Genomic DNA, 13,177 nt, shown 5'->3' with positions numbered 1-13,177 from the left:
CAAAAATTATGAAAGTCTTTAGTATGCACTAAAGGGTCTACCACCACAAATTTTATCTTTTTTTTCCTATTTGATCAATTAGTAGGTTATTGTATCTGAGCTTTTAATTCTCTGTGTTTTAGCTCTCCATGAATCTGCTGCTCAGGTCTACTGGGCTAACAAAGACTCCAGGTATCAGTGTGTGAATTCCTAACCTAGTTTTTGAAGGCACATTATAAGACAAAATTTTAAATATTGTCTGTTTTGTAGTTTCTCTGTTAGATAGTTTTTTATACTATAGACACTCCTATAAAATGTATTTAAAAATTAATCTTTCATGAAGATTTTCTTTTAAATATAACTTCATGTAACAATATAATTAAAGTTCTGTAGTAATTCCGTTTTACAGAAGACAAATTGTATATAAACTGCTGCTTCTGTGATTATGTGAATTAGGACATAATCCATGTTGCTTATTAAAGGCTGTTTATTGAAGGCTGAGTGTTTGTTTTGCCAATCTGCAGCTATTTCTTTAAATTGTTAGAGAGAGAAAATTTCAAGATTGAAGAGGATCTGCAAACAAACAAACCAATAACAAATTGCAACCTAGGCTAAGCCTAAAAGGTTTCCAAGCTTTCACTAACTTCTTTTTCAACAAACCCCACTGAGCCACAACCACCTACCCAAATAATTCAAAATCCATTGCTAGAGTATAGAAATATACCAACCAAAATTTTATTGCTGTTTACGACTGTGGTTCATGGATTGAATGAAAATAGTGAAAGCTAAACCTGAAGTGGTTCCTTGCACAGCCTCCTAGGCTAGATCCTTAAATATATAAGCCAACCTAAAACTGCTCACCAAAACAGGAACAAGGCTGCTAGAGATCCGCCTCTGAGCTCAAAAGATTAGGGATTTTTCTGTATCTGTGATTTTTTGGCATTGTTTACAACTGAGGAAAATTCTGTAACTTGCAGTTTATTGTTATTTCTGCCAGGATGGGAATTTTCTAGAAGTCCTTTTGTACAGAGCCCTAACAGCAAAAACCCATGCATCATTCAGCTTGCCTCATTCATAGAGGTAATGCATTTACTATATTAAGATAACCTTTTAAGGAATGACCTAATTAAAAAAATTGAATGAAGGAAAAACAAATCACTGGCACTTTAATCTAATTGTAAGAGAAAAGGCTGTGTTAACTGCTGATCCTCAGAGAAATCCAAAACCAGCAAGAGGAAAATATTACCACTCAATAAAAGTCTTGGCAACTTCCCACTGAGACCTGAAACACAATATGTACCCATCAAACACTCACCAATTTATTGGATCATTAGGTAAAAGCCAGAGTCAGCTGAATAGAGTGCTGGTCTCCTTAAAGCTGAAATATTTCCTAATACAGTAAATAAAGCAGGCACAAATAGCCCCACATAATAGGAATCATTAGGAATAACAAATATTAGAAAGGAATGTGCTAAACTGTGTCACTTTGAAAAGTTTCACAGTGAAGTTAACTTTTTTATGTCGTAATGTTCAAGAAATAATAGCAGTCCAAACAATGTTACTTTCCTTCTTCTGTAAACACAGAAACCAGAATGTCAAGGACATGAAATTCAAATGTTTCTCAGTGGAACTGGAAGAAGGCAGATGGAAAGGAAAATGGCATCTGAAAGTGTTATTGCGAATAACTCCCATTGCATAAATGTGCAAATAAAGGCAATATTTTTTTTAACTTTCTGTTCTTTGAAAAATATTTTCTTTTAAGCTCTCCTTAAGCTACCATCTATTCAGAAATCCTTCTGATTTTGCTCCTTCCATACCTTCCAGAGCCCCTTCTTCTTACTCCCATTCCCCTTTATAACACTTTAGTACATCTCACAATTTTGCTTCTGCCTCCTTTAGTGATGTCTCTCTTCCTACTTTACCATTAAATCTCCTTCCCTGACTAATCCCTCAGGTCTGTTTCCTGACCCTTCTCTCATGCCTTTTCTCTCAAGTCTGCTTTCCCCTCTCTTCCACCTCCACCCTTCCTTTCCTCCTTGCTGTTTAGGACTGAGAGGTGAAGATAACCTCTGCACCCCCTGATGAAAATAATCCCTGAAGGTCCTCTCCAAGAAGATAGGCATACTCCTACAAACCAAATATCTGTCTCAATGGAGAGAAAAGTGCCCTTTTCCATTAGATTCCATTATATTTGCATTGCACTTTTTCTTCTTTAAACTCTTTAATGTTCCTGCTGGATATTTAAAAAAAAACATAAAAAATCAACTCAAATTATGTGGGAAAATAATAACTAGATTAATCAGGTATTTGTGACTGAGAGTGAGTGAGGAGGTGTGAATTCCCCTGACTTCCACAATGCACTGTCTAGGTCAGCTGCTATCAACAGCTGTAGATCTGATGACAGCCAGGGACCCAGGAGGATTTATGCCATTTGGAGAACTACTCCAGTGTTTGGAATGCAGGAAAAATTGTGAGCCCACCTGAGTCCTGTGTGGGGGAAAAGTCAAATAACTTATTTTCAAGCATTTTTTCATAGGAAAACAGACTTTTTAGCAGCAGTCAATTACATTTTACGTATTATTTTCCTAGACAACAACAGAACGTGGTAACCTTCCATAGCTCTCATTTAACTGTTGTTTTTAATATGTACTCAAGTAGTTTCTTTCAGAAAAAAAGAAAAATGAAAATATATAAGAAGGTAAATATATATGAAAATATACTTTACTTGCTTTTGATAAGAAAATCTATTTGCTGTCCAACCCTCTTGCACTGGTAAACTTGAAAGCCATAAGGCAGACAACCTATAACATTACAGCATTTGCAATTAATTAGGTTTGCAGGACTTGACACAAAAAGAACAGAGAAATGTGCAATAATGTCACTAACTATAAACTGGCGTCTCTTTATGTGCAGCTATGAGTATAGCTTTTTTCTGCTGTATGCTTTGTCTTTTGTGTGAAGCCCTATTCAACAAAACTTCTGTCACATTCAAACGATGACAAACATTTTTCTTGCACTCATTTTTGAAGAAAACGTGTCCATCTTCTCATCCAGAATGAAACTGTTGATAGGACAAGAGGGAAAATAATAGGTGACTTGGATGAAAATCTTTTCTGTGGGATAATTTTCCTGATCTAAGTTACAGTGGTTGTGTTCATATGTTTCAGGGAAAGAGTGTTTCAGAGATAAGAAAAAGAGATTTGAGCAAGGTTTCTTCTTGTACCTTTGAACCCTGTGATATGCACAACTCAAACTCAGAGACAGCAGTGAAATGAGAAATAATCTTTTTTTTTTTTCACTTATTTGTTATTGATTTCAAGAAATCAGACAGTACCCTATTGAAATATCTTAGGAAATACTGGCTTCTTATCTTTACCCAAAATACCCTACAAAAGAAAGATTTTAAAAAGTTAAGTACATTTAGAGACAAGAGTTTAAGACAACACATTCTTTTTCAAAACTCCTTTTTCCCTCAAAAAGAAAAATAAGAAATACAAACAAACAAACCCCCAAGAAACCAAACTGCAACCCCAAAAAAGTCCAACAACCATGCCACTCAAAATCAACAGTCTCCACATTTCAAAGGCTAAGCAGGGGTGGAAACATCTGAACTTTAAGGTATCTTTTCTTAAAAGGCAAAGCATAGTTTTCTGTTCTATTTCTGCCTATTTTCACCCACTTGTAGGGCAGTACTGCCTTTGTAGGACACTCCTCAGTTACACTCTGTAGCTATTCTCTGGCTGTTTTAGCCCAAATTCTAGTGGCTTTTATTTAATGTGTTGTAGGATTTCAGTGTCCTAGCACCTCCTTTTGTAGGTGTTTAGGGATGGCAGGGATGCTTGGCATCCAGCAGAGATACATGAGGAAAATTTCCCTGGAATAGTCTGGTTGTGGGTCTCCAGCAAGGAGATCAACAGACATAAACACTGCAGCCTCTTAGCCTTAGGGAGAAAGCAAAAAAAAATCACCCAAGCAGAATCAATGGCAATGTGATATGGATGGGCAGGAATAAGATCAGAATATTTATGAAAGCCCACAGCCAAGTGGATTTTGTTCATTCCTGCCACAATACAACATCATTCCCATTTTTACTGTGCAAAGTTAGGGTTTGGATAAAATTTTCTACCCTCCACCCAACAGTCCAAACAAAATCTATCTTACTTATTGAACATTGGCATGTCTGAATCCTTATAAATTTATGGGTTATAAAACATGGATGTAAATTTGTAGTTCAGAAACATCTCACATTCCCACGACACTTTCTAGTTCCCCATCTGCAATATAAAGTCAGACTGATCTCTCTAAATCAAAATTGGATTTTTCTGACACTTCATCTCTTTGTCATGTTTTCTCCTCACAATATCTGTGATACAAAACTACTTTTCTTTATCCATTTATAGCATCATAGGACACACATCAATTTCACTGGTAACAAGACTAATGTATATGAAAAAAATCTTATAAATCACATTTGTGGAGAGGAAAACTCTGTTAAACACCACAGTCATTTAAGGAAAACCTATTTATTCTGCAATTTTTTCAGTTGATGTGTGGTATTTTGAAATCAGACTCTGTTGGACATATTTATTGTGATGTTGTATATGATGTGCAATGCACATAAAGCTGTGATAGGGTGTATTTTTCCCGATGAAGGAAAACAGCCTGGCTATTCCCAAGTGCTGTAATACCTCTAACTTCTCTTTTCTTCTCTCTCATAATAAATTTTGTTACATGTTCAGCAACTCATTTGTCTCCTTTGACAACAGACAGAAGGGTGAGTATCTTGTAATTCTGACAACTATTTTCCTCCTCCAATTGCCCTCTGTGAATTTGCAGACCAACGACCTTCCTAGCCAGGCAGGACACAATAAGTGAATGGATCACTCCAAACACTGATCTCTTCCTGCTTTCTGCTGTACAAACATGCAAAAGAATTATGACTGTTAGTTATCTCTAGTTATCTCTTGTGAATTTTAATGATTCTAAGACAATAGTTTCAGACAATTCTTTTGAAACTACTCATTCAGAAAAGTTCTCACTCCTCAGACACATTCACTTTTGTCTTTATCATGAACAAATACTTTAAATGGATTGTGGAAAAAAAAAGGATGGGGATAAAATTAAACAAAAATGGAAAGTTATAGACAGTGTTATAACAGTAGAGAAATTGTGGTGGGAAATGTGGCTGCTGTTCCCTGATGGAAAGAGGTCGGCATGCCCAACTTGCCCCACACCTCACATGCTAGGGGAGGGATGAAGCAGAGGGGAGGAGCAGGGTGGAGACACTGTGGCCAGGCTCTGTTCAAACCCATGCAGAGGAGCAAATTCCAGGCTACCTTTTAGCTGATAAGCCACAGAGCAGCTGTGATAAAGGAGATAAAAGAAGAGCAGCAACTGTGGCAAAATCCCTCTCCTGGGATGTAACACTGATGCACATCTCCATCCCAAGGTTACCTGCCTTCACCACACAACCACATCTCAGTGAGCATTATGTGTGACTGGAGTCACTCAAGCTGCATGTGATCATAAAGAAAAAAATATAAAAGTAAGCTAGGAATGGGTGGAAGTCAGACTAGACTCCATCCTAACTTTTGGGATCAAGCTGAATTTTTCTCCTCCCTCATAGAGTTGCCTGCTGGGTAAGAACCATCCTCTAGGAGCACTGAATGATTACCTGGAGTGAGCTTTTGCCAGGGATTAGAGCCATTCAAAGCTGTGTATTGCTTTGAATACATTTTTGCAATCAGATGCTGTCACCAGCAATTCTCAAACCTCAAACTGCCACAGTGTTATTAATAATGAGCATTCCATGAGCCATCAGTGTGAGCCCTTCAAGGGAGTTCAGCAGCTGCTGGCAGAGGGAACAAACTCAAATAAAAGCATGGAGACCTGGGGAGGGGGAATCTCTTATGTTCGGTGTGTGTCTCTGAACAAGTCAGTCAAACTGCTCTCCCATTCAGGGGGCTGCTCACTGAAGGCTCCCCAAAAGGGGACGGTGACAGACTGGCTGGGCACAAGGAGCTTGGCTTACCTGGGGTGATGACAGACTGATCAAACACAAAAGCTTTGGAGAAATCTCCCTTTTCACATGACATGGATCAAAACGTGCACTGTCTCTCCTTTTCTTGCAGTGCTTAACTAAGTCCACAGAGATAACTGTGAGGTAGAGCTAGCATATAAAACAATCCGTCCTTATTTTCAGAATATTTCAATTAGCTAAACTGTTTCATGTACCCTACTGGTAGTTCCATCTGGATAATGATTCAACAGAATTAAATATGTTTTTAGAGAAGTCCCTGGATTAATAAAAATGGGGAATAAAAACAACCCTTGACTTTAAGCAGCCCATCCCAGATGAGAAAAGACAGTTCTGTCCTTTTACATTTCAACAAAACCTGATAAACTTGCATCTTGAAACACTTCATTATTCTTTGCAGAAGAAGCAATATCTTTGATTCCTTATTCAGTTTGACACTCAGCCTTTCATCCTTATTCCCCAAGGCTTGCCTCAGAAACATTAAGAGAATACTTTCCCATTGCAGTAATGACCAGCATGGCGTTAGACAAAATTCAGCCACAATTAAAGAAATATCAGGCTGGGGCTTGGGGTCTAGTAAATTCACCTTTTTCATTCCATTGTTTTTGTGACCTAAGGTCCCTCCTGTTTCTACTCCTGCTTCTTTAACAACATTGCTTGACTTGAATAATGGAATTTATAGGGTTGAGAGGAGGTTTTGGGGCAGCCTCTTCCAGAGCTCTGCCACTCTTTGTGTAAAAAAGTTCTTCCTCTCATTGTGGTGGAACTTCTTGTGTTTTATTTCATGCCATGTCCCTCATACTGGTTTTGGGCATGACTGAAAAGTGTCTGGCACCATCATCTTGACAATCACCTTTGAGATATTCATATGCATTGATGAGATCTCCTCTCAGTCTTCTCTTCTATAAACTAAAAAAAAAAACAAACACTATATCATGAATGTATATATGCTTTTTTAATCTCTGTTATTGCACCTTGGAAACCCTAGGCTGATGTCAATCAGTAAAATGCACAATAAATTCTGTTATTAAGTCATTTCAGAAGCTGAGGTTCCAGCTTTCTGACGTGAGACTTCTGCTGGTCTGGAGGTCTAACACCAGGTTGCAATAACATGCAAGAAGTATGTAAGAACACTAATTTTTAAATGATGAAAATCCATAAAGGCCATTGAAAATGAAAATTTTATTCACACTCAAAGTCAATTTATGCTCTGAGTTAATAATGAAATCCAGAATCTGAAGTCTTCTGATGTTATAAGTATCCCTTAGATATTTTTGTATAGCTGTTACATCCTGTGAAGAGGAAATCAATTTATTTTAATATAGGCGCTCAGCAAAATAACACAGTTAAATAACAGAGCTGCAGTGGCACAGGGCCTTCTGAGCTTCTCCTCTCCTCTCCTCTCCTCTCCTCTCCTCTCCTCTCCTCTCCTCTCCTCTCCTCTCCTCTCCTCTCCTCTCCTCTCCTCTCCTCTCCTCTCCTCTCCTCTCCTCTCCTCTCCTCTCCTCTCCTCTCCTCTCCTCTCCTCTCCTCTCCTCTCCTCTCCTCTCCTCTCCTCTCCTCTCCTCTCCTCTCCTCTCCTCTCCTCTCCTCTCATACCAGTCTAGCTCTAATGACATGCAAGTCATTAAAGCAAAATTCATACCCTTGCTCTTGGCCTACCATCACTTAAGCCCCACTTAAACTCCCAAAACTGGGCTTTAAGAGGATTTATGAGGTGTGCAGCCTCATGACCCTTCCAGGCTGGCAGGTGAATGGCACTGCTAATTTGCTTCCCCTCTGCAAAAGCTTTCAGCAAAGTTTCAGTAACTTCAATGTTGTCTTCTTTGAAACAGGTTCAGCAAGGCTTGGCAGGACTCTTGTGCTCCAGTCTGTGCTTGGTCATATTTCTATTCTGGCATGAAACAACAGTTTAATCTTTATAAATATAAAGCTTCATAAAAATTTTATCCAAAAGAGCTACAGGTAATTTCTAAACTTAAATAGAATATTAATAAAATGTCGTTTGGGGGTACTTCTTTTACTACCATTTCTTCAGCTTCCAAAGAAAAAAATACTCTAAATATTTTTAATATGGCTAATTAGATTGTACACTGTCATGCTTCTGTATTGTTTTGTCAGAATTTGTGAAATTCTGACAAATCTTCGCCAGTGGATGATCATTTCATCCTTTCTTTCCATCTGCAAAGGTTGCAATCTTTCAAACTCATTTTACTGTGCTTTTCAAATTTTACATTTATCTAAGTTCTTTTTTGTTTAAATGCATCATTATCCTTGGATTCTGTCTTCCTTATTTCATACAAGACCTGAGTAGTCTGATGGGTACTCATATCCTGTTGTGCAAGGGTAGGATGAACAAATATTTTTTAAATCTGCCTTGCTTAATTTAATTAGTCTCATCTTGAATGTGACCTGACCCTATGCAACTAAATACCAGTATTTAATATCTTCTTGGTGTTAGATATTGGTATTTAGTTGCATAGGGTGTTTCTGGATTGGAAAATCCAAACCCTAGTTGCATGGGGGTTTTGGATCATGCACTTTTGGACTGACGTATTTTGATCTGGCAAGTTGTGAACATTTTATCCACAAGATTTTCAATCAACTTTTCCCTTTAGCAAATAATTTATTAAAAAAAAAAAAAAAAAGTCCAAATAGTTCTTTCACAGTAAAAAAAAATTAAAAATTAATAAAATTTAACCATTGGAGTGTCAGGTCAGATTTTGACCCTTTATGGTAAGGAGATGTTCTACACCTTAGGTAGTTCCTTGAGGTCATTAGATCGATATGTCAATGCAGTTATTATCAATAAAATGAATTTTTGGCACTATCTAAGTGTGTCTATCATCCTACAGGGTATTTTTTGTGGACCTCTCTGCAGAAAATCAACCTCCACTGATAACTAAGTTTCCTCTCTCTTCAGTATTCAGTCTTTCAAGAGCATGTGTGATGCCACTAATCACTGGTTTCCAAACAAAATTAATGTTAAACCACTCTACAATTTACTTTCACCTCTTTCTAATGAAATGGCAACAAGAAAGAAGATATTTCAGAGCTCCTTCTCTGAAAACATTATATTTATTGAGAGAGATTTAAAAAGTTAATTTAATTCCTTCTTTTTTAATCACTGCTACTGGGACTCTGGACCATATCAAGAGGGATTCTGACAGCTTAGTATTAGTGGGAGAAGGAAGGAGAAAAATGTATCAGCAGTGAATGATTGTATTTATGGTTGACAGTGATGAAATAGGAGAGGCACTGCTACAATTCCTGCTCCTTCATTTGTCTTTGTTGATAAAACGAGCACTGTCAGAGGCTCAAGCTCACAACAAATTTAACGTGACTCTGTTTATTCCTGCACTAAACAAGGTGTTCACACGATCAGATGATAAATGCAAAGTTCTGGGATAACCCTTCCTTCTGTTTAACAGAGACGTGCAATTTTCTCACTTTATTGAAGAATGAAGATGGAAAACAGCTAAAATTTTTTCAGCAAGACATTTCATACAATAGTACGAACTCTCCAAAAGTAATACAAAAGTATAATATAACCAGTCTTTGAACATCATTTTTTTCCAGAATAGTCTTCTGCCCTTGTTAAAAAATATATATTCACCATTATTTCCCACTGTTTGACAGACTTCTCTCCTTGTCATTCAAAGGTGCCTCTTCAAACTAAAGGTTGAAAGAAGTTTGCTGAGAAAAATGGAAAAGATAAAATGAGATGGAGCTGAAATTAGGCATGCCTGTTGAAACCACTTACAGGATTGAACTCAGGACAGCTTCCTTATCATACAATCAGATTTTTTTCTGTGCAAAACTGATTTGCCAAATATAATTCTATACAAGAATACATCATGGCTAAAAGATAGACACAGAAAGGGTTGAAACACCAAACTATGCTCTATAAAACACATATATAAGAGCACATAGGGGATACTATCCAGTTTCATTTTAAAAATAAGGATGTAAATCTAAAATTACAGTCCTTATCAGATCTTCATGATATTCTGCAAAACTTCCTTGCTTTATACTGATCAAAGATGACATGACTGACTATTCAATAACCCCAAATTCACATTTCATGCACTCAATGTTGTTTTTCCCCAGCATTTTTCAATACCAGAACCTGATAAGAATATCACAGGTACTCTGCAGAACTTTGGATCTGCCTCTTAGGTGATTTCTGGATATTATTTCAATCAGTAACTGATTTCCATGTAGTAAAAGTACTAGTAGTAGTATTAGTAGAAGGAGGAGTAGTAGTACTATAGTACTACTATAGTAGTAGTTCTCACTGAAATGTCTCTGAACTTAAAGCCCCCTTTCTGCCTTTCAAGAGGGGTGTGATAACATGGAACTTAAAGGTTAAAATTTCCTTGATAAAAATTATGTAATATAGACCATCCATTTTTATGACCAAAATTCCGTTATATAAATTATTTACTTTTACAGCTTCTTTCTGGGTGGGATTTCTGTAAGAAGTTCTAACTGAGTGTGTAACAGATGTAGAAGTGAGAAAAAAGAATGAGAAAAAGTGCACTATCTTCTTTCTTTTCTTCACATTACATTGATGTTAGGAGCAAGGGATGAGGGAGATAGGGAATAAAATTTGTATTTTCAGAAATTTTATTGTTTCTCACACACAATAAATTTTATCTTAATATTTAAAAGCAAACAAAACAAAATCTGTGCTGTGCATCATCTACCCTTTGTGGGAAGCCTAATTTTATTTTCAATGATGAATAATGCCCATTCTGTTTGCCACTGAAAACATGACACATTTTTAGTTTTTATATCTGATTATCTATTTCTTAGAAATATTTTCAAGTGTCTTTTTAAGGGATTAAACTTTGTCTTAAGTAGGAACAGAGTCATTTTGAACACCAGTTTTCAAGCTGTGTTTCTGAGCTGTGTTTTCTATCCCCACAACCACACTCATACAATATCTCAGGTTAAATTAATCTCTCATTACCTTTTTTTTAGCTGGTTTTAGGGCCAATATCTTTTTCCATCTGGATTACTTGCTGTGACATCCACCCAATTCATTTGGGATGTATTAAATTAGATAACAAATCTGACTGTCTGTATATCTTTAAAAAATATCCAGTAGAAGCAGTTCATAATGGAATTTTCATAACACTCTCTTAAAAAATCAAAAAGAGCAATATTAAATGAAAAGAAATCAGATAAGTAGTGTTTACATGATGAGGTGAAAACCAAACTAACCAAACAAAGAAACATCACTAAACAAACAAACAAACCACCATCAAACTGTGATTTGTTAATCTTACTATTTCTACTACCCTTTCAACAATTATTCCTTATGCAAGAAATGCAATTCAATCACTATTTATTTCATGGTAAAAAACACAATTAGTGTTGTGTGTGTGTGCTTTTAATTACATGTAGCAATATTCCTTCAATTTGTCGATTTGTACAGGCACACCTGCAGAAGATGAATCAAAGGACAGATACATAAACCGTATATATATACATATATATATATATATATATATATATATATATATCCACACGTGTATGCATACAAATATAGATATTATATATATGTAAATATATATAATACACACTCATGTGTATATATATGAGTGTATATAAATGTATATATGGATATACATGTATATACATATACTTATATACATACATATAAACATATATACATATACATAGATATATGTATGTATATATATGTGTATATATATATGTGTGTATATATATATATATATATATACTGAATTTGTAAGAGAAAGCAATAAGTGACCTGACCTACTTCCCAGGGTGAAGATAAGGAAGCACAGGAGAGATTTAATGGAAATTAAAGGAGCAATTCCGCACACTTTCCTATCTAGGTTGGCGTTATAAACAGCGCCTAAGGAAGGCTCCAGAGGATGGATCAATCCCGAGGTTCCTACCCGGTCCCGAGTGGACACGCTCCGGCATTCCCTCCAGGATCCATCCCTAGATTCCCGCTGGGATCCATCCTTGCATTCCCGCCGGGATCCATCCCGGGTTTCCCACTGGGATCCATTCCAGGATCACCTCCTAGATCCATCCCGGTATTTCCGCCGGGATCCATTCCGGGATCCCGTCCGGGATCCATCCCGGGTTTCCGTCCCGCTCCCGCGGCGCCGCGGGCGCGAGCGCACAGCGCCACCTGGCGGCCCCGCCGGGCCCCTCAGGCCCTCCCTGCCGCGAATTGCTGTCCCTCGGGATAATTATTTTATCTAAAATACCCCTCTGAGGAATATTTCTGCTTTTAGAGATGCCGCAGTTTTTTCTGCTTTTTATGTATGATAGGTGTCTGTGCCAGCAAAGCCAACGAATGGAGTGATTTGCTTCCTGGAGTTTTATCCCTGTAGCACTGAGGGAAGGCAGGTTCGCTGCCTGCCTCTTCTGCTCTCTTAGGAAATTTAAAGTCAAAAGGCCCTCAAGTTCACCTAAAATGATTTTGTGCACCTAAAAGCTGTGGGAGCAAGGAGCAAGGAGCAGCTCCATCCCTGGATGATGAGCAGGATTTGCTCCACATCTTCTGAAATAGTGGAAATAAACCACATTCCCTTTGCTATCCATCACCTTACCTCTATGTTAATTATGCTTAGGGAGACCACAGACAAACATCCAGCATCGTTAGAGCTCACCTGTCAACGTTAACTCTGAAAATTGTTGCATTTCATTTCAAGCATAATCAAAGGGAGGTTTTTTGTTTGTTTTTTTGGTTTTTTGTTTTTTGGGCTTTTTTGGGTTGGTTTTTTTTTTTTTTGTTTTTATCTCAGGGTGCACTGTCTAAGCTTTTAGAACTGCAGGCAGCTTTTAACGATGAAGGTAGCACGGTGTTTGAATTTAAAAAGCAAACACGAGATACAATCTGTGTTAAGCAACATCCTCTAAAGCAAATACAAACCCACCAGAGCAAACAGCTTCGGGCAAATTAGCAAAGTAAACAACAGAAAGCAAAGAGAGCAAGAGGAGACCAGAGAGAGGCTGCATTGCTCTTTCTTTGGAGGTCTTAAAGGGTTTCAGCAGCTCCCAGCTCCATCTGTCTGCAGGAAATCAGGTTTTTGCCACTGGCACGAGTATTAAAATTCTGCCATGGGACTGGGAAAGATGATGCTCCTGGTGCTTTGTAACTCTCTAATTAGT

This window comes from Zonotrichia albicollis, chromosome 2, assembly GCF_047830755.1.
Source record: "Zonotrichia albicollis isolate bZonAlb1 chromosome 2, bZonAlb1.hap1, whole genome shotgun sequence".
Taxonomy (NCBI): Eukaryota; Metazoa; Chordata; class Aves; order Passeriformes; family Passerellidae; genus Zonotrichia; species Zonotrichia albicollis.
The sequence above is the reverse complement of the archived record's forward strand: the minus strand, read 5'-3'. Positions refer to the sequence as shown.